Source organism: Macrotis lagotis, chromosome 4 (assembly GCF_037893015.1).
Source record: "Macrotis lagotis isolate mMagLag1 chromosome 4, bilby.v1.9.chrom.fasta, whole genome shotgun sequence".
NCBI classification, from domain to species: domain Eukaryota; kingdom Metazoa; phylum Chordata; class Mammalia; order Peramelemorphia; family Peramelidae; genus Macrotis; species Macrotis lagotis.
This window is the reverse complement of record NC_133661.1, coordinates 33701263-33720026: the sequence shown is the minus strand read 5'-3', so window position 1 is coordinate 33720026 and position 18764 is coordinate 33701263.

Sequence of the window (18764 nt, the reverse complement as noted above, 5' to 3'; positions counted from 1 at the left end):
ATCTGGGTATGTTTAATGGTATCTGGAAAGTAGCCTGTAATTTAGGGAAATACAGAAGATTGGATGGAGTGGGTGGGAAATGTAGTTGGGAGGGGTTAACTCCTGGAGAAAAGGGGACAGAATAGTATCCAAGCTACAAGTAGATGGGACTTCTCGTCTAAGACCAGAGCATATGAAGAGAGGATGGAAGAGAAAATCAACTGCAGTGGGGAGTAGGGAAGAAGAGGAAGGGTCTTTATTTTCTTAGTAAAGTTAAGAGGAAAAGACTTATGAGAGACATGGGAAGGGACAAATGGAAGAGACTTGAATTCAGTACTTAACTGGTTCAACTCTCTTGCCTCACATTGAACCTGGAGTCAGAAAGACCTGAATTCAAATCCAGTCTCAGTCACTTAAGCAAGCTGTATGATTCTGGGCAAGTCACTGTAAAAAAAACGTCATAAAACATGCAAAACAGCTGAGTTAATATCTTAGGCACTGTGTTTAATAAATACTTAGTCCTTTCCCCCAGAGAAGAATAAAAAGATTGCTATGCAGCAGTATCCAGTTGGGAATAGCTAACACTTTCTATTTAAGTTTCTGGAGAAGACTTTTGAGAGTCCTTCTGACAGCAAAGACATTAAAATTAGTCAATACTTAAAGAAATTAATTTTGACTATTCATTGGAAGGACATATACTGAATCTGAAGCTTAAATACTTTGGTCATATAATGAGAAGACAGGCCTCATTGGAAAAGACCCTGATATTGGGAAAGATTGAAGGCAAAGAAAAAAGAGCATGGCAGAGGAAGAGATGGATGGATCACCATGGAAACATTGAACATGAGCTTGGAAAGACTCTGGGAGACAGTGGATGGAAAGGCCTGGTGGGTTATAGGCCATAAAGTCACTAAGTTCATGAGCACATATATTGGAGTCCTTGAGGTTGAAGTGGAAAAGAAGACTATGTGACAGAAGCTCATCACTTTGGGAAAGGAGGAAAAATGGCCTCAGGACTGGTAGATAAATCCGCTAAGGTTGGAGTGAATCTCAAAAGAGGAGTTTGCTGAGGGGTGGCAGCAGAAAGGGAGGCTCTAGAAGAGGCTGAATGGAGGAACGAGGACTTGATCTCCTGCTGGTCCAGTGTGTGGGGACAGGAGAGAGGAAGTACCTAGCATCGGAGAGAGGTCCCTTCCAGGGAGGCCAGCCTTCCGGGAGCAGGGAATGGAAGGAGTGAGAGAAGAACCATTCCAACATAGAGGGGCCTTTGTGACTACCAGAATGGGAGGTCCATGAAGAAATATAACTGCTCCAAATGAAAGGGACCTCACTACCTCATCTCTGATGGAGCTTTGTCTGGATGTCTCATCTTTTCTTTGCCCAATAGATTGTTAACTCCTTCAAAGCGAAGTGTGGAGCCCCAATGCTGAGCCCTTGCTCCCCTCTTTTAGGCTCTAATACAAGTTAACACAATGCATTTATTGACTTGAGTTGAAATGAATGAAAAGTCAGTCAGCCTTTTTGACTGTCTGAGGAATAACTAGCTTGGCTTCTCTGGGGAGGTGGGTGAGAACCTGAACTGGGCAAACCTCATCTCCTATGAGCCTCATTCTAGGTTCTGTCTCCTAAGGAGTCTTCCAATTCTGAAATGGGGTGACTGAATCAGATTTGCTGTTTTCTGTTCTAAGAGATTGGAACATCCCATATTCTAAGGTCTCTCTTCACTCAGACATTTTCTATTTCCCTGTTCTAAGGTTCTTTTTAGCTCCAACAGAAATAAAGACAACACACATACAATGTCTTGGGAAATTTGAAGCATATAATAATGCTAGTTCTTAACAGCAGCTCATTATCTAGGGTTCTTCCAGCTCTGGCATTGGATTCTCTTTCCAGATCTGTCATTCTGGGTTCTGAGGGTCCTTCCATCCCTTTGATTTGATGAATTTTGAAAGAAACCTTCCTTGTGAGTAAATAAAACTGCAGAGTATTAGAGTTCGTTTTCTGTTTCCATGGGTAATGGGATTCTGCCTCTAGAAAGTATTTTGAGAAAACCATTTCAGCCAGAGGGCAGTTTGTTACAGATTGAAGGTCACGGTCATCTGCACATTGTTGCATTTGTCCTTCCCTGGAGTGAGCAAAGCTGGCTTCCTCATTATAAAAATTATGTATTCTTGGGAATTCAATGTCACCTATGATATATGGGACCCTTAAGGGTAAAAATCCCATCCTAGGAACTGCCCACTTGCCCTTCTGTCTGTGGAGGTGGAAAGATGTGGATAGTGGTTGGGAGAGCATCTGCACCTTCTCTGTTCCTATTATCTAATCCATTTTGTCTCTAGGCAGAGAGCTATCCATGGGTCTGGGAGTTTTATTCCAAAAAAGCAGAAAGAAGATGGAAAATTTCTGTTTGTTTACTGAACACCTGAGGTATGTCTGGATTGTGTGTCACATGATGATGTTTGTCCTTCATTCTCAAAGAAGACCATGACAACAGGGAGTTGATGCCATGACAAGCACGGTAGTTGGATTTGAGTGAGGGGGGGCCGTGCTAAGTCACCATCCTCCCCTTTGCCTCCAGAGTCATAGGGGTGCAGTGGTCAGATGTGAACCAGGACAACTGGAGATGACTCTGGATGTGAGGCAGTCAGGATGATGCAGTGGATAGAGCACTGACCTTGGTTTCAGGAGTATGGGAGTTGGTATCTGGCTTCAGACACTTGACTCTTACTAGTTGTGTGATCTCAGGCAAGTCACTTAACCCTGCTGGCCTCATATCCTGGGTCATCTCAAGTCATTCTGATTCATATCTAGATGGCTCTAGAGGAGAAAGTGAGGCTGGGGACTTAGTACAGCCCCCTATCCCCCCTCACCAAATTTAGTTCACTTGCTTATCATGGCATCACCTCCCTGATGCTGTGGTCTTCTTTGAAAATGAATTACATTAATTTCTTTTGTCATATAAAACTCTTCAACTTGCTATTTATAGCCCTTGATAATCTAGGCCTCACCTATCTTTCTGGTCTTTTTTTTTTTTTTCACGTTTCTTCCCCTCAGGTTCTGTGTATTAGCCAGACTGGCCCACGAGTGGTTTCTGCACTGACCGTCCATCTTCCACCTCTCCCATCTACCACGCCTTGTATAGGCTATTTCCTCAGCATCCTTCAGAAGCGATGGCTCAGTTGCCATCCCTTCTCTGTCAAGCCCTTCTCTGGTCTCCCTGTTGTCAATGCCTTTTTCAAGTTATCAGAATGTACATGGGAGTTTTCTCTCCAGTAGAATGGAGTTCCCTTGGGGACAGGGATTGTTGTCATTGTCTTCTAGCTCCTGCTCTGGGCCTGGCAAGTGAACAATGAAGATTTGTGGGTTGAACTGACTTATATGACTCTATAGATGGGATCTTGACCATTTTTACTATAACATCATTTGCTAAAATATGCTTATTCATCAGTGATTCAATCCAGTCAATTCAACAAACATTTATTAAGAGCCTACTGTGGGGGCGGCTAGGTGGTACAGTGGATAGAGCACTGGCCTTGGAGTCAGGAGTACCTGGGTTCAAATCTGACCTCAGACATTTAATAATGACCTAGCTGTGTGGCCTTGGGCAAGCCACTTAACCCCATTGCCTTGAAAAAAAATCTAAAAAAAAAAGAGCCTACTGTGTATAAAGCGCCAGACTAGTCACTGTGGATACAAGGATAAAAAAGAATTCTTTCCTACCCCTGTGAGACATGTGAGAAAAGGTCACACATACACAGACATACAGAGACAGACAGCAATGCCATGTCAGAGAGAGAGAGAGAGAGAGAGACAGAGAGAAGATAATCAGGGAGATCAGGAAAGGCCTCATGGAGGAAGGAGGTGGCCCCTGGGATTGCCTAAGGACACTCTGATGACCCTCATCAAGACCATAGAGAGATGGAAGGTGATGAGTTGAATAGTATCTGGGAAATTGTGTGGCACACTTAATGTCCCCAAACTTCTCCTTGAAACCAAAAAGCATCTTTCTAACAAGAATGTTCTTCCAGTGATACTAGATGGTTGTGAATCCAGGGAAATTACAGTCTTGGAAGAACCCAAACGGGGTGGGGGGCACTCAATGGAAAGCAGGGAACTGAGGGACAGGGAGGAGAGGAAATAAACTGGAATGTTGGAACAGGGATGGGGGTGCCAGAAGCTGAAGCTGAATTTCCTTTTAGCTTATCATTTTGCCAAGAAAAGACTCTGAATTCTAAGAGACAGCTTAGAATGACAGTGAACAGGCAGTGGACTTAAGGAGAGGATACTTTTTTATTGATTGACTAATTGAGTGGAGAGTCTGCTGGTTTTAAATTCCAAGGACTTGGGCTTGAATTTCTGCCCTGCTACCTACGAGCTATATGATTTGGAACCACTCCCTTAATCTCTCCAGGTGCTGGGTTACTTGGCAGTGGAAGCTGGTTGGGTGAGAAGAGCTCAAGATTTCTTCCCACACTCAGTTCATACATTCCCCCTTTAGTGGGTAAGTACAACCTCTGGTGCACGGGCTGCTTATCTGCCTTTGGTGTCCACTGGTCACCCAGCTCTCACCTGTGACTCCAAGGAGCTGTGGCATCTCCAGTAGCCACACCCCAGGAAACCATCTCTGCAGATATTGTGAGTGGTGGGTAATCCACAGGCCTCAAACTCATCTCTCAAACCCAAATATATGAAGACTTCCTACTGGGATGAATGGGTGGGTGAAAAAAATTGTCCCAAAGGTCACGAAGGCAGCTTAAGTAGATGCTGTGGAGCAGTTATGGTTTGGCTTATCGCCAGTCTTCCTGACTTATGTCCTGCCATTGAATTTCCATGATTCTGGAAGAGAGCGAGTGAGGCTGAGGATGAGAACTGGTGCTGAGCAACCGGAGCAGAACCCAGAGAACATTGTACACAAAAACAACAACACTGTGAGCTGCTCAACCTTGAAGGATGCAGCTCCTCTCTGCAGAACAGAGAGCCAGGACAAGCCTAGGAGATCTAGGCGGACAATGCTCTTCACATCCAGAGGAAGCAAAACAAAGCCAAGCCAAGCCTACAGAATCGAATGAACACTATATTTACTTTTAAAAACTTCTCTTATTTTTTCTTTCCTACCTCATGGTTGTCCTTCTTAGTCCCAATTTCTCATATAGAAAATGACTAATCTGTAAATATGTTAAACACAAATATATATCTGCATAATGCTTACCAGACTGTTCACCATTGAGGGGAGGGGGTGGAAAGGGAAGGTAGAAGGAAATAATGTAACTTATAAATATGCATATATATGTGGATGAATGTTGAAAAACTTTTATAACATGCAATTGGAAAAATAAAATATCAACTGGGAAAAAAAGAAAACAAAGAATGGACAACAACACAGAGACTATATGTATTTTTGTCCTCATTTTACAAGAAAAAATGAGGCTTCCTATAGTAGGAACATTGGATTTGGGATCAAATATCTCTCTAATACAACATTTCAGATTTGGAAGTTTCCAGAAGAAATGCCCCTCTCAACGAGACTTCAGAATAGTCTAGAAAGATTCATGTGAACTGATGCTGAATGAAGTGAGCAGAACAGAAGAACATCAAACACACTATGACAGCATGGGGTGATATCAATATGGTGGACATGATCATTTCAGCAGCACAATAATCAAAGACAATCCTAAAGACTCCATCCATATTCCAGAGAAGGAACACTGGAGTTTAAATGCAGACCAAAGCTTACTAACTTCAATTTTTAAAAGTTGCCTTATGTATTTTGTTTTTATTCTCTCTATTGTTTTTTATTTCTCTTTTGATTTGATTTTGTTCTCACAAAATAACTAAGATGGAGCTATGTTGAATATGATTATACATGTAAGGCCTAGGTTGAATTGCTGTCAGGGGTAGGGATGGGGGAAGGGAGGGAGAGAGAGAAAAATGTGAAACTCAAAACCTTGCAAAAAAAAAAAAGGTTGTTGAAAACCATTGTTGCATGTAGTTGAAAAAAATAAAAAAAATACTGGGGGTGGGTGGGAGAAATGCCCCTCTCCCTCTTACTGTCCCCTTGGAGCTTTGACTTCCCAATGGGGGAATGAGAAGCATAAATCTTGGCAGCCAGGAGAAGACCTTAAGGGCCCAAAGGAATGTGACATCTCTGTCTTATCTGTGGAATTTAGGATGGAAGTCTTCAAGGTCAAGAATTGCATTCTCAGGTTCTCTTGTACCTATTAAAGCAAAACTCAGTTCACCAAAAACATTTTGGGAAAGAGGACATTACAGTGTCTGTGGAGAGACAGGAATTGGAGGAGGAGTTGGGGAAAGAACTGACTTTTTGGAGGAGGGAACTTCCCTTAGGCTAGATAGAATGTCTGTCTCTGCTGAGGGGGGGAATGCTTGCTTCATCTTCTCAAATCCAGACCTTCAGACTCTTTCCCTCTGATTTCTTCCTTTTTGACAAATTCCTAAAGGTCTGAATCAAAATGACTTTGATTTGAGGGGGTGGTTTACAGACCCTGGAGTTCTGATGGTCTGATTCAACCAAACAAAGGTTTATTTTAAGTGGGTAGGATAATCAATGAAGTTCTACCTCCTTATAAAAGAAATGAACAATAACAGAAGATTTTTTTTAAAGGAAAATGGTGTTAAGTGGCTTGCCCAAGATCACACAGCTAGGTAATTATTAAGTGTCTGAGGCAGGATTTGAACTCAGGTTCTTCTGACTCCAAGGCCAGAGCTCTCTCCACTGCACCACCTAGCTGCCCCCAGAAGATATATTTCAGTGGAAAAGTGGGAACATGGGGAATATAAGGAAAATAACAGTTGTAAAAATGAAAGGCTATCGGTAGAACTAAGCAAGAAGCAGAGTGACTATTACTTATTATTTTGACTACTACCTCATTTTTTTCTGGCAGGAGTTCAGACAGAAACGGTTCTGGGAAAAGTCGCCATCTTGCTATTACTCCTTTATATTTCATATGCTATGGACTATTGATTATTATTATTACTATTATTATTTATTTATGAAGGCTATAGTTATTTTAAGGAGCAGGTAAGCTGGGGATCAGCAATACCATGAGGTAATGCAATGGATACAGTGTTATAACTGGAAGACTTGAGTTCAAATTCTTTTTCACATCAGCTGTGTGACCCTAGAAAAGTCATTTAACCTTTGCCAGCCTCAGTTTCCTTAACTGTAAAATAGGGAAAATAATAGAACTAATCTTCCAGGATTATCCTGAAGTATCTAAATCTACCCTGCCATATTTAAGATTCCATATCTTTTCCTTTTTTTCATCTATTTCAAACTGCTCATTTTACAGATGCAGAATTTGGGAGGCTAGACCAGTTAAGTCACTTGCCCAAGGTCACTAAGCTTGGTTCTAGCACCAAGATTCTAGTCTAAATCTAGGTTCTCAGGATAATCTGTTTTTAGCTACAGGGACTCTGATGAGACATCTTTCCTAGTCTTCTCATTTTATAGATGAGCTGAATGTAGTCCAATGGGGATTTGAACCCAGGCTCTAGAACCCCAGATCTAGAGCCTTTTTCTCTAATACCACCCCTCTGGATCCCAGAGAGAAGGATCTATAAGAAGTCAGGTGGGTGGCAGGGCAGTGTGAATGGATTCTCGGAGAAAGCGACCTGGCTAGTCCATGGTGAGGAAGGTACTTGTTCTACTAGGTGAGTAACATAACTGCCCAGTGGGAGCGACAGATGTTGCCGGAGAGATTAGGAAGCGGGTGCATCCTCCCAGCATCTGACAAGCAAGCATCATTAAGAGCCTTGACTGTCTGACAAATCACCTCACCCTAGGCTGAGCTCTCAGCTGGTGGGTGCACAGGTGTGTGAGAAGGTGGGTCCTAGCAAAGGCATGTTGACTTTAATTGTGGCAATTAATCTGGTGTGAACAGCTGGCTCTTCTGCCAGGACAAGAGTCGATGTAGGAGGAGATAGATCAGGGTCATCATCACCTTGATGACTTGGTCTTCAGAAGAGGAGCCCCCTTAATACTGGTCAAAGGTCTACACCTTCCAGAGTTAGGGTTCTTTCAATCCTTTATAGGAAGGGCCATGCACCCTTAGATGTCAGAGCTGGAAATGCAGAATGTCAGAGCTGCAAGGGACTTCAGAGATCCATTAGTTCTACCCCTTCCGGAGCAGGGAATCTCTCTACAACATCCACCCAAAGAAACCATCCACCCTTCTTGAATACTTCCAATAATGGGGGATTCATTACCTTTCAAGGTTTCCCATTCTACTTTGAAAAGCTCTAATTATTAGAGAGATTTTCCTCATAATGAGTTGAAATCTCCCTTCTTATAATCACCAAAATTGCCTTCTGTATCACTTCCCTCACCCCTTCTAGACAGAGATCACCTTATAATGAAGTGGAGACAGGGGGAGGAGTCAGATAGGTGGGAGGAGTCAGATAGGTGGGAGGAGTCAGATAGGTGGGAGGAGTTAGATAGGTGGGAGGAGACAGATAGGTGAGGAGTCAGATAGGTGGGAGGAGTCAGATAGGTGGGAGGAGTCAGATAGGTGGGAGGAGACAGGTAGGTGGGAGGAGACAGATAGGTGGGAGGAGACATAGGTGAGGAGTCAGATAGGTGGGAGGAGTCAGGTGGGAGGAGTCAGATAGGTGAGGAGACAGATAGGTGGGAGGAGACATAGGTGAGGAGTCAGATAGGTGGGAGGAGACAGATAGGTGGGAGGAGACAGATAGGTGGGAGGAGACAGATAGGTGGGAGGAGTCAGATAGGTGAGGAGTCAGATAGGTGAGGAGTCAGATAGGTGGGAGGAGACAGATAGGTGGGAGGAGTCAGGTGGGAGGAGTCAGATAGGTGGGAGGAGACAGGTGGGAGGAGTCAGATGGGTGGGAGGAGTCAGGTGGGAGGAGTCAGATAGGTGGGAGGAGTCAGATAGGTGGGAGGAGACAGATAGGTGAAGAGTCAGATAGGTGGGAGGAGTTAGATAGGTGGGAGGAGACAGGTGGGAGGAGACAGATAGGTGAGGAGTCAGATAGGTGGGAGGAGTCAGATAGGTGGGAGGAGTCAGATAGGTGGGAGGAGACAGATAGGTGGGAGGAGACAGATAGGTGGGAGGAGACAGGTAGGTGGGAGGAGTCAGATAGGTGGGAGGAGACAGATAGGTGGGCGGAGTCAGATAGGTGGGAGGAGACAGATAGGTGGGAGGAGTCAGGTGGGAGGAGACAAATAGGTGGGAGGAGTCAGATAGGTGGGAGGAGACAGATAGGTGGGAGGAGACAGGTAGGTGGGAGGAGTCAGATAGGTGGGAGGAGACAGATAGGTGGGCGGAGTCAGATAGGTGGGAGGAGACAGATAGGTGGGAGGAGACATAGGTGAGGAGTCAGATAGGTGGGAGGAGACAGATAGGTGAGGAGTCAGATGGGAGGAGACAAATAGGTGGGAGGAGTCAGATAGGTGGGAGGAGACAGATAGGTGGGAGGAGACAGATAGGTGGGAGGAGACAGATAGGTGAGGAGTAAGATAGGTGGGAGGAGTCAGATAGGTGGGAGGAGTCAGATAGGTGGGAGGAGACAGATAGGTGGGAGGAGTCAGATAGGTGGGAGGAGACAGGTGGGAGGAGTCAGATGGGTGGGAGGAGTCAGGTGGGAGGAGTCAGATAGGTGGGAGGAGACAGATAGGTGAAGAGTCAGATAGGTGGGAGGAGTCAGGTGGGAGGAGTCAGATAGGTGGGAGGAGACAGATAGGTGAAGAGTCAGATAGGTGGGAGGAGTCAGATAGGTGGGAGGAGTTAGATAGGTGGGAGGAGACAGATAGGTGGGAGGAGACAGATAGGTGGGAGGAGTCAGATAGGTGGGAGGAGACAGATAGGTGGGAGGAGACAGATAGGTGGGAGGAGACAGGTAGGTGGGAGGAGTCAGATAGGTGAGGAGTCAGGTGGGAGGAGACAGATAGGTGAGGAGTCAGATAGGTGGGAGGAGACAGGTAGGTGGGAGGAGTCAGATAGGTGGGAGGAGACAGATAGGTGGGCGGAGTCAGATAGGTGGGAGGAGACAGATAAGTGGGAGGAGTCAGGTGGGAGGAGACAAATAGGTGGGAGGAGTCAGATAGGTGGGAGGAGACAGATAGGTGGGAGGAGTCAGATAGGTGGGAGGAGTTAGATAGGTGGGAGGAGTCAGATAGGTGGGCGGAGTCAGATAGGTGGGAGGAGACAGATAGGTGGGCGGAGTCAGATAGGTGGGAGGAGACAGATAGGTGGGAGGAGACATAGGTGAGGAGTCAGATAGGTGGGAGGAGTCAGGTGGGAGGAGTCAGATGGGTGGGAGGAGACATAGGTGAGGAGTCAGATAGGTGGGAGGAGTCAGGTGGGTGGGAGGAGACATAGGTGAGGAGTCAGATAGGTGGGAGGAATCAGGAGGGAGGAGTCAGATAGGTGGGAGGAGACAGGTGGGAGGAGTCAGATAGGTGGGAGGAGTCAGGTGGGTGGGAGGAGACATAGGTGAGGAGTCAGATAGGTGGGAGGAGTCAGGTGGGAGGAGTCAGATGGGTGGGAGGAGACATAGGTGAAGAGTCAGATAGGTGGGAGGAGTCAGGAGGGAGGAGTGAGATAGGTGGGAGGAGACAGATAGGTGGGAGGAGTTAGATAGGTGGGAGGAGACAGGTGGGAGGAGACAGATAGGTGAGGAGTCAGATAGGTGGGAGGAGTCAGATAGGTGGGAGGAGTCAGGAGGGAGGAGTCAGATAGGTGGGAGGAGACAGATAGGTGGGAGGAGTTAGATAGGTGGGAGGAGACAGGTGGGAGGAGTCAGATAGGTGGAGGAGTCAGATAGATGGGAGGAGACAGATAGGTGGGAGGAGTCAGATAGGTGGGAGGAGATAGATAGGTGGGAGGAGTCAGGTGGAGGAGTCAGATAGGTGGGAGGAGACAGATAGGTGAGGAGTCAGATAGGTGGGAGGAGACAGATAGGTGAGGAGTCAGATAGGTGGGAGGAGTTAGATAGGTGGGAGGAGTCAGATAGGTGGGAGGAATTAGATAGGTGGGAGGAGTCAGATAGGTGGGAAGAGTTAGATAGGTGGGAGGAGTCAGGTGGAGGAGTCAGATAGGTGGGAGGAGACAGATAGGTGGGAGGAGTCAGGTGGGAGGAGTCAGATAGGTGGGAGGAGACAGGTGGGAGGAGTCAGATGGGTGGGAGGAGACAGATAGGTGGGAGGAGTCAGGTGGGAGGAGACAAATAGGTGGGAGGAGTCAGATAGGTGGGAGGAGACAGATAGGTGGGAGGAGTCAGATAGGTGGGAGGAGTTAGATAGGTGGGAGGAGTCAGATAGGTGGGAGGAGTCAGATAGGTGGGAGGAGTCAGATAGGTGGGAGGAGACAGATAGGTGGGCGGAGTCAGATAGGTGGGAGGAGACAGATAGGTGGGAGGAGACATAGGTGAGGAGTCAGATAGGTGGGAGGAGTCAGATAGGTGGGAGGAGTCAGATAGGTGGGAGGAGACAGGTAGGTGGGAGGAGTCAGATAGGTGGGAGGAGACAGATAGGTGGGCGGAGTCAGATAGGTGGGAGGAGACAGATAGGTGAGGAGTCAGATAGGTGGGAGGAGTCAGATAGGTGGGAGGAGTCAGGAGGGAGGAGTCAGATAGGTGGGAGGAGACAGATAGGTGGGAGGAGTTAGATAGGTGGGAGGAGACAGGTGGGAGGAGTCAGATAGGTGGAGGAGTCAGATAGGTGGGAGGAGTCAGATAGGTGGGAGGAGTTAGATAGGTGGGAGGAGTCAGATAGGTGGGAGGAGTTAGATAGGTGGGAGGAGTCAGGTGGAGGAGTCAGATAGGTGGGAGGAGACAGATAGGTGGGAGGAGTCAGATAGGGTTAAATGACTTGCAAACAACAAATACGTGTCTGAGGTCCCATTTGGACTCAGGTCCTCCTGACTCTAGGACTGGTGCTCTATCCACTACACCACCTACCTGCCTCCAACAAAGAATCTTTTGATTAAAGAAAAAGAGGAGGAGGAAAACATTGTCAGTAACCAATCCATAGGTTGGCTGGTATCTGACAGTATATGCAAGGTTTCCTACCCATGGACTGCCCCATCTCTTCAAAGGGAACTGTTTCCTCATACTTCTTTAATAATTTTGCTTTTTATGATTTCACAACATTCATCTTCTTTTTTCTTTTTGGTTTTTGCAAGGCAATAGGGTTAAGTGACTTGCCAGAGATCACACAGTTAAGTCATTATTGTGTCTAAGGTCCAATGTGAACTCAGACCCCCTGACTCCAGGATCAGTATTCTGCCCGCCGCGTCACCCGGCCGCCCCGCTAACCCATCTTCAGTTATATTGTGGTTATTGTTGCTTTCCTGTTCACACCCTCGTGATTGAGTCTGTTGTTTCCTTGGCTCTGCTTACTCATTTCACTCTATACCAACTCATGTCTTTCTTCAATTTTTCTTGTAATGACAGCGTTCATTTTGTCCCCATCCCATAAGGCTTAGGTTTCCAATTCATTCAAGCTGCACTCAGACAGCATCATTTCTAGAGCTGCTCTCCATCACCATTGCCATACTCTGCTCATCTTCAGCTTATCGATGTCCCTTTTAAAAGATGGTACCCAGAACTGAGCTCAATGCTCCATATGTGGTCTGACCAATGGGGCCATCTCATCTCCCTTTTCAAACTCTAGTTTATTTTGCTTTAGTTTATTTTACTGACCTGTCAAAAACAAGGCTTGCCCTCTTAGCGTTTCCAAGGATCCCCGTTGTGGGCACTTCCTTCTCTGAGACAGATCCAAACCATTTCTAAATCATGATAGATTGTCTTCAAAAGTTTCTGTGACTACAAAAAAAAATCATGATCTGTAATTAATCCATGGGACCGTAGATTTAGACTAGAAGAGATCTGAGAGGTCATCCAGTCCAACTCTTTCATCTTACCAATTCTCTCCCTTCCCTCTCCCCCATCCAAGAAGGCAAGAAATATGATATCCATTATATGTATGAAATCATGCAAAACATTGCCACATTAGCCACACTGTGGGGATGGAGGGAAAGCACAAGCAAATGGGGGGGGGGGATCTGCTTCAATGTTCTTTCAAACATTCATCAGTTCTCTTTCTGGAAGTAGCATTTTTCATCAAGAATGCCAAGAAACAACAAAGTGCACTTTTGACCTCTCTGCAGGGATGTGGGAATCTCTAAAGAGGAATGAGACATGAACTTGTAGACATGGCCAATATGTTGATTTATTTTACTTGACTTGTATTCATTTGTTCCAAGGGAAGGTTCCATCATGGGGCATAGGTAGTAGAAATCATTGAGAAGTGGCAATGATGTTTAAAAAAAACAAAGAGCTTCAATAAGGTATTTAAAAAGAAAAAAATATGTTAAGTAAGTTTTGCAACCCAGTCTTCTTGCCTCCTAGTCTGGTCCTTCATCCCCAGGTCATATCCCCTAACCCAGTAGTCTTAGGGTCAGAACAGCAAATGTGGAGGGAAGCTTACCCATAGCAAAGGACTTCAGTCTTTGCTCCCCTTCTCTCCTCTGCCATGGCCCCCACAACTCCCACAATGGGACAGGTCCCCATCACCTAACACCTGGACCCTCTCAATAGCTGCTGGTGGGTCTGTCTGCCACAAGTCTTTCCCTGCTCCTGTCCCTCCTCCATTTAGCCACTAAAGTGGTTTTCATAAAATGAGGGTCTCTCCCCTATCCAATAAACTTCCTCTTGCCTCCAGAATCAATGGAAAAAATCCAGAAAAAATTGCTCTGTTATTTAGAGCTGTTCATCCCCTACTGCCCCCTCTTTCCTTTCCTACACTTTACTCCCCTCAACTCACTAGCCTTCTCACTTCATCTCCTGACTCCACATCTGGAATATTTTTCTTTCCAACCTTCATTTCCTGACTTACTTGATCTTTAAGACTCTGCTGAAATCTTACCTTTTACAGAGGCTGTGTTGGTCATGGCAGGGCTAACCTTCCCTGTGAGATGACTTTCCATTTACCCTGTCGGTGTCTTATGTGTTCACAATCATTTTCACGGTGTCTCCCTCATTAGACTGAGGGCAGGGATTATTTTTGCCTTTCTTTATATTCCTAGTATATAGGACAGGGCTTGGCACATTGTTGTTCAGTCTGTTTTTTTGGTTGTGCCCCACTCTTTTATTTTTTTTTAATTTGGGGGAGGTTGGGCAAAGATACTGGAGTGGTTTCCCATTTCTTTCTCCAGCTCATTTTACAGATAAAGAAACTGAGGCAAACAGAGTTGAGTGACTTGCCCAGGGTATAGAGCTAGCAAATGTCTGAGGCTGGATTTGAACAGAGGACTATGAGCCTTCCTTACTGTAGACCCATCCTCTAGGCTCTATGGCGCCACCCAGTCACCTCTGGTACTTAGTGGGTATCTAATAAATGCTTGTTAATGAATGAATGAAGAAATAGACCCCGTTCAGCAGCTGCAATGTGGCTTTCTTGGGGAAGGCTCAGAAGGGTCCTTGAGCTCCTCCTTCCCCAGGAGAAGTCTGGGACTGTCTCCCAGAGGGGGGAGTGACCCAGTGGGCCTGGCCAGTAGGGAATTCACTTTGTTCTCAGCGTTGACCTATTTGCTTCAGACACAAAGGCCCATCCTCATCTGAACACTGAACATTTCTTTTCTGGGAGGACTCGGGAAATCTCATTAGGGCAGCAAAGAGCAGAACTGGGTCACGCCGACAGGATGCTAGGATGGGCGGCCACCAGGCTTATTGCTTTCTGCCGACTGGCCCATTAAATGGAATGGATAAGGCCTAATCTGCCCCGTGCACTTGCTTGATCACTTCATTAGCAGCAGAAATAAATTTAAGCTACAGTTTTGTGGCAAAAAAAGGAATAATTCTGTATTCACCTTCTAATTAAAATGAAGGAAGCCAACTGGATACAAGGACACACCAACCCTCTCAATTAATTAACATTTATTACAATCAGAAAACAATCTAATTCAATTAAAATGTTTCCACAAAAGTAGTTTAATGACTCTGCAAAAAATAAAGTACAGCCAAGTGAAGAGTTTATTATTCTAAGATGTCTTGGAGGGAAGGGAAGGGAAATGACATTCTTGACAGGAGCGGCCTCATCTTCTTCAGCTGCTGATGGGATTGGGGGGAGAGGACCCCAAAGAGAAGCTTCCAAGTCAAATGGTAATGTATCAAATGGTGATCTGCCAGGTGAGGGAAGCAATGCACAATATTCTCCCCCCACCCCCCACGGGACTTGCAGCCAGATTCAGCCTTGCCCGTATCTGTAGCTCGCAATCCTTACAGAACTGTGAAGGTGGTGATAAAGGCATTATGGTACCTGTTTCACAGATGAGGGAACTGAGGCTCAGGGAGGTGAAATGATTTGGCTCAGCTCACATAGGTAACAAGTGTCATAGGTGGGATTTGAAAAGCAGGGCGACTGACTGGGTCCAGAGCCAGTGATCTTTCTATCATTTCATGCTGTGTCCCATAGGGCTTGTGGTCTTTCACAGATCCTTTCTGAAAGGGCAAATATGGTGGCAAGGTATATCACAGGCTCTCCTGCAACACATCCTGCTCAGTTTCTGTCCTGAGCTCACCTTTCTTCTTCCAGCTCACATGAAGGCTATAAAGACAGATCTGGGCCAGGGAAGAGGGGTACAAGATCTGATGAATAGGAAGGAAGGAAGGAAGAAAAGGAAGGGAAGGAAGAAAAAAGAACAAAGGTAGGAAGAAGGGAAGGGATGAAAGAAGGGAAAGGGGGATGGAAGGAAGGAAGAAAGAAAAGGGAAGGAAGAAAAGAAGGGAGGAAGAGAAGGAAGAAATAAGAAGGAAAGTAGAAGGAATAAGAGGAGGAATGAAAGAAGGGAGGAAGGAAGATAGGAATGAGGAAAGAAAAAGAAGAGTACAAAGGAAATAAGTGAAAGAAAGGAGAAAGGGAGGAAAGGGAGGGTAGAAGGGAAGAAAGGAAGAAAAAATGAGGGGAAGGAAAGAAAGAAGTGAAAGGAAGGAGGCAAGGAAAGAAGTGAGTGAGGAAGGGAATTGTGAGAAGTGATCTATTTCTGGGAATGGTAGCATCTGTAACCATCATCAGCCCTTCACCTTTAATTTATGAAAAAGTTTTCTGACTTCACTAGCTGACCATGAGTAAAAACCAGTCTGAATGTGGCACACTCAGACTAGAGACCAAGGTTGAGGGATGGTGGTAAATGAGAAGGGATGGCATGGGTGCCAGAGATGAAACCTTGCCAGTTTTCCATTCCAGTCCAGAGTCAGCCCTGGTCACACTGGCAGTGAAGTTGGTCACCTCTTTGAAACAATTGCTCTTCACTGTGGGAAAGTGATTTCTCAACTCTGTTTAGGGCACTTTACCTCTGCCGGTCAATTCTGTCTCATTTTTGTCAGGGGGATGCCCTCAAGGAGCAAAGAATTCACAAGATCTAGTCCTTGCCTAGGAAACTGTCCAGGAGATTTCCAAACTGCCACACTGAAGAGATCAGGGAAGGACTCGAAGGGCCCTACCAGTACCTACCCCAGTACAGTGCTGGGTGAATATGGGGGCAGGGGTAGGGGGATGTCAAACAGGAAGAACGTATAGCAAAGGTGCCACCCCACCCTTCATTCCTTCTCCAGGTATGAATCTCTTCTCTCCCAGTCCCCAGGCCAAGGGTAGGGGTCAGAGTAGGGGAATGGAGGAAGAGTCGGGACATTGTTGACCTCACTTGGACAGTCTAGGAGTCACTATTAGCCTTCTATTGATTTGGACAACCTCAAGACCTTACCGACCTCCCTGCCATGCGTCCTAGCATCCCCTGGCACTTCCTATGGGAACTTTGACTCTGGATACTTCGACCTGCTCTCTTGATGCCCCTGTAGGATTCCAGGCCTTGCCAGACAGATTGCTGCTCTACCCTTGGAAATTTGGAGCCTCTTCTGCCCCCAGTCACACTCTTTCCTATATGCTGGTGAGCTTCTTGAGAGTAGGCAATGGCTAGTAGGCTATTTGTAGCCTTAGCACTTAACCCATGTTTCAGTGTAGACTCATTCATTGATATGGATTAAATAAATGAAAATGTCCAAGGTTATCCCTGTCCAGACAGTCAATGTCCTCTGCTGTCTAGACTTCAGGTGAACACTCTCAGGGGACACAAATACAGACAGGGAAACCCAGTGCAAAGCACCGGACTCTCCAGATCCCTACTGGGGCCACCAATAAGAGTCCAGCCAGTTCTCGACTCTCCCCTCTCCCCAGACATTCAGCTCTGTGGTCACAGTTTAATGTCTATCAGCCTAGAACTCCAGTCCAGAAGGTAAGGAGCACGAGGAGGAGGAGGAGAAGATGGGGGAAGAAGAGAAGAGATAGGCAAAAAGACAGAGACAAACAAAGACAAAGAGTAAGAAGTAGAGAGAGAGAGGGAGAGGGAGAGGGAGAGGCAGAGACAGAGAGAGAGAGAGACAGAGAGAGAGAGACAGAGAGAGAGACTATTAGCAGCCTCCGTAGGCTAATCGTGGCCATCCAATGAGAGAAAGTGGCTTGTTCTGGAGCAGAACTACCTGTGCTTGAGTGTGTGGGGAGGGGCTGATACAAGGAGACACATTTCAACTTGATGTGAAGAGAAGTTTTCTAATAGGTGAAATGGGCTGCTCTCACAAGGCTAGGTCACATTTCCAAATCACATTAAAGCAGGAGATTCTAGCCTGGGAGGCATGAACTGGTTTTTGAAAAATATTTGGATAGCTACATTTTAACCTTTGTAATCCTATGTATTTTATTTTATATATTGTAAAGTATTATTCTGAAACGAAGTTCTTGTGTTTCACCAGACTGCCACACACACACACACACACACACACACACACACACACACACTAGCACCAAAACTCAAAATCAACCCCATATTATTTCATTTGATGCTCACAACCACCCTGGGAGGTAGAGGCTATTATTATCCTCATTTTATAGAAGAGGAAACTGAGGTTAAGAGATTGCCGAGGATCACACAACTACCAAGTATCCAAGGCTCCATTTGAAGGTCTTGACTTCAGGACCAGTGCTCTATCCATTGTGCCACCTAGCTGCCCATGTGGTGCATCACACTAGATTTTTTTTTACTGAGTTAGTGACTGATCCATTCTCCAATTCAGCATCCATTCCTGATTACTTTGTGCTTATTAGAAGATCATCAGAGTGGCTCAGGGGCAAAAACCCTAAGTTTGTCAGAAGACCGGGTCTCCAACCCAAATTCCATCATTTACTTGTGGGACCTTGGGAAAGTCACTTTCATTCACTGGTTCATCACTGAGGTCTTATGCATCATGCTGCTGATGGCTATGGATTTGAAACCAAGAAGCTATTGTGGTACCCCCATAAGTGAGGGGATGGGGTTCCATTAGTGTCTATATCTTCCTTCTCCCCAATCCTGAGTAGAAAGTAAACTCCTTGAAGGCACAGATGCTTTCATTTTGGGCTCCATATCCCAGACACAGAACCTTGCCCATGGATCCTATTCAACAAAGGTGATTTGTTATTACAAAATCAGAACTTAGAGCTGGAAGGGAACTCGAAGGCCACTAGTTTTTATAGACTGAGGTCCAGAGAAGTTGACTTGGACAAGGTCACACAGGTAGGGGTGGAGGTGATAGTTGCACTTGGGGCTTCCGGTGTACTTTTTACCAACCTGCCTCTTACCAGGCTCTCCTGCTAAGTGTCTGCTTTTTTCCTCTTAGACAAATGTCTTTGGGCCAAAGGCATCCAAGGGAAGTGGATGAATTTAGAGTACTAACAAAAATTCAACAGGAGATGATGGAAAGATCAATTCCATTTA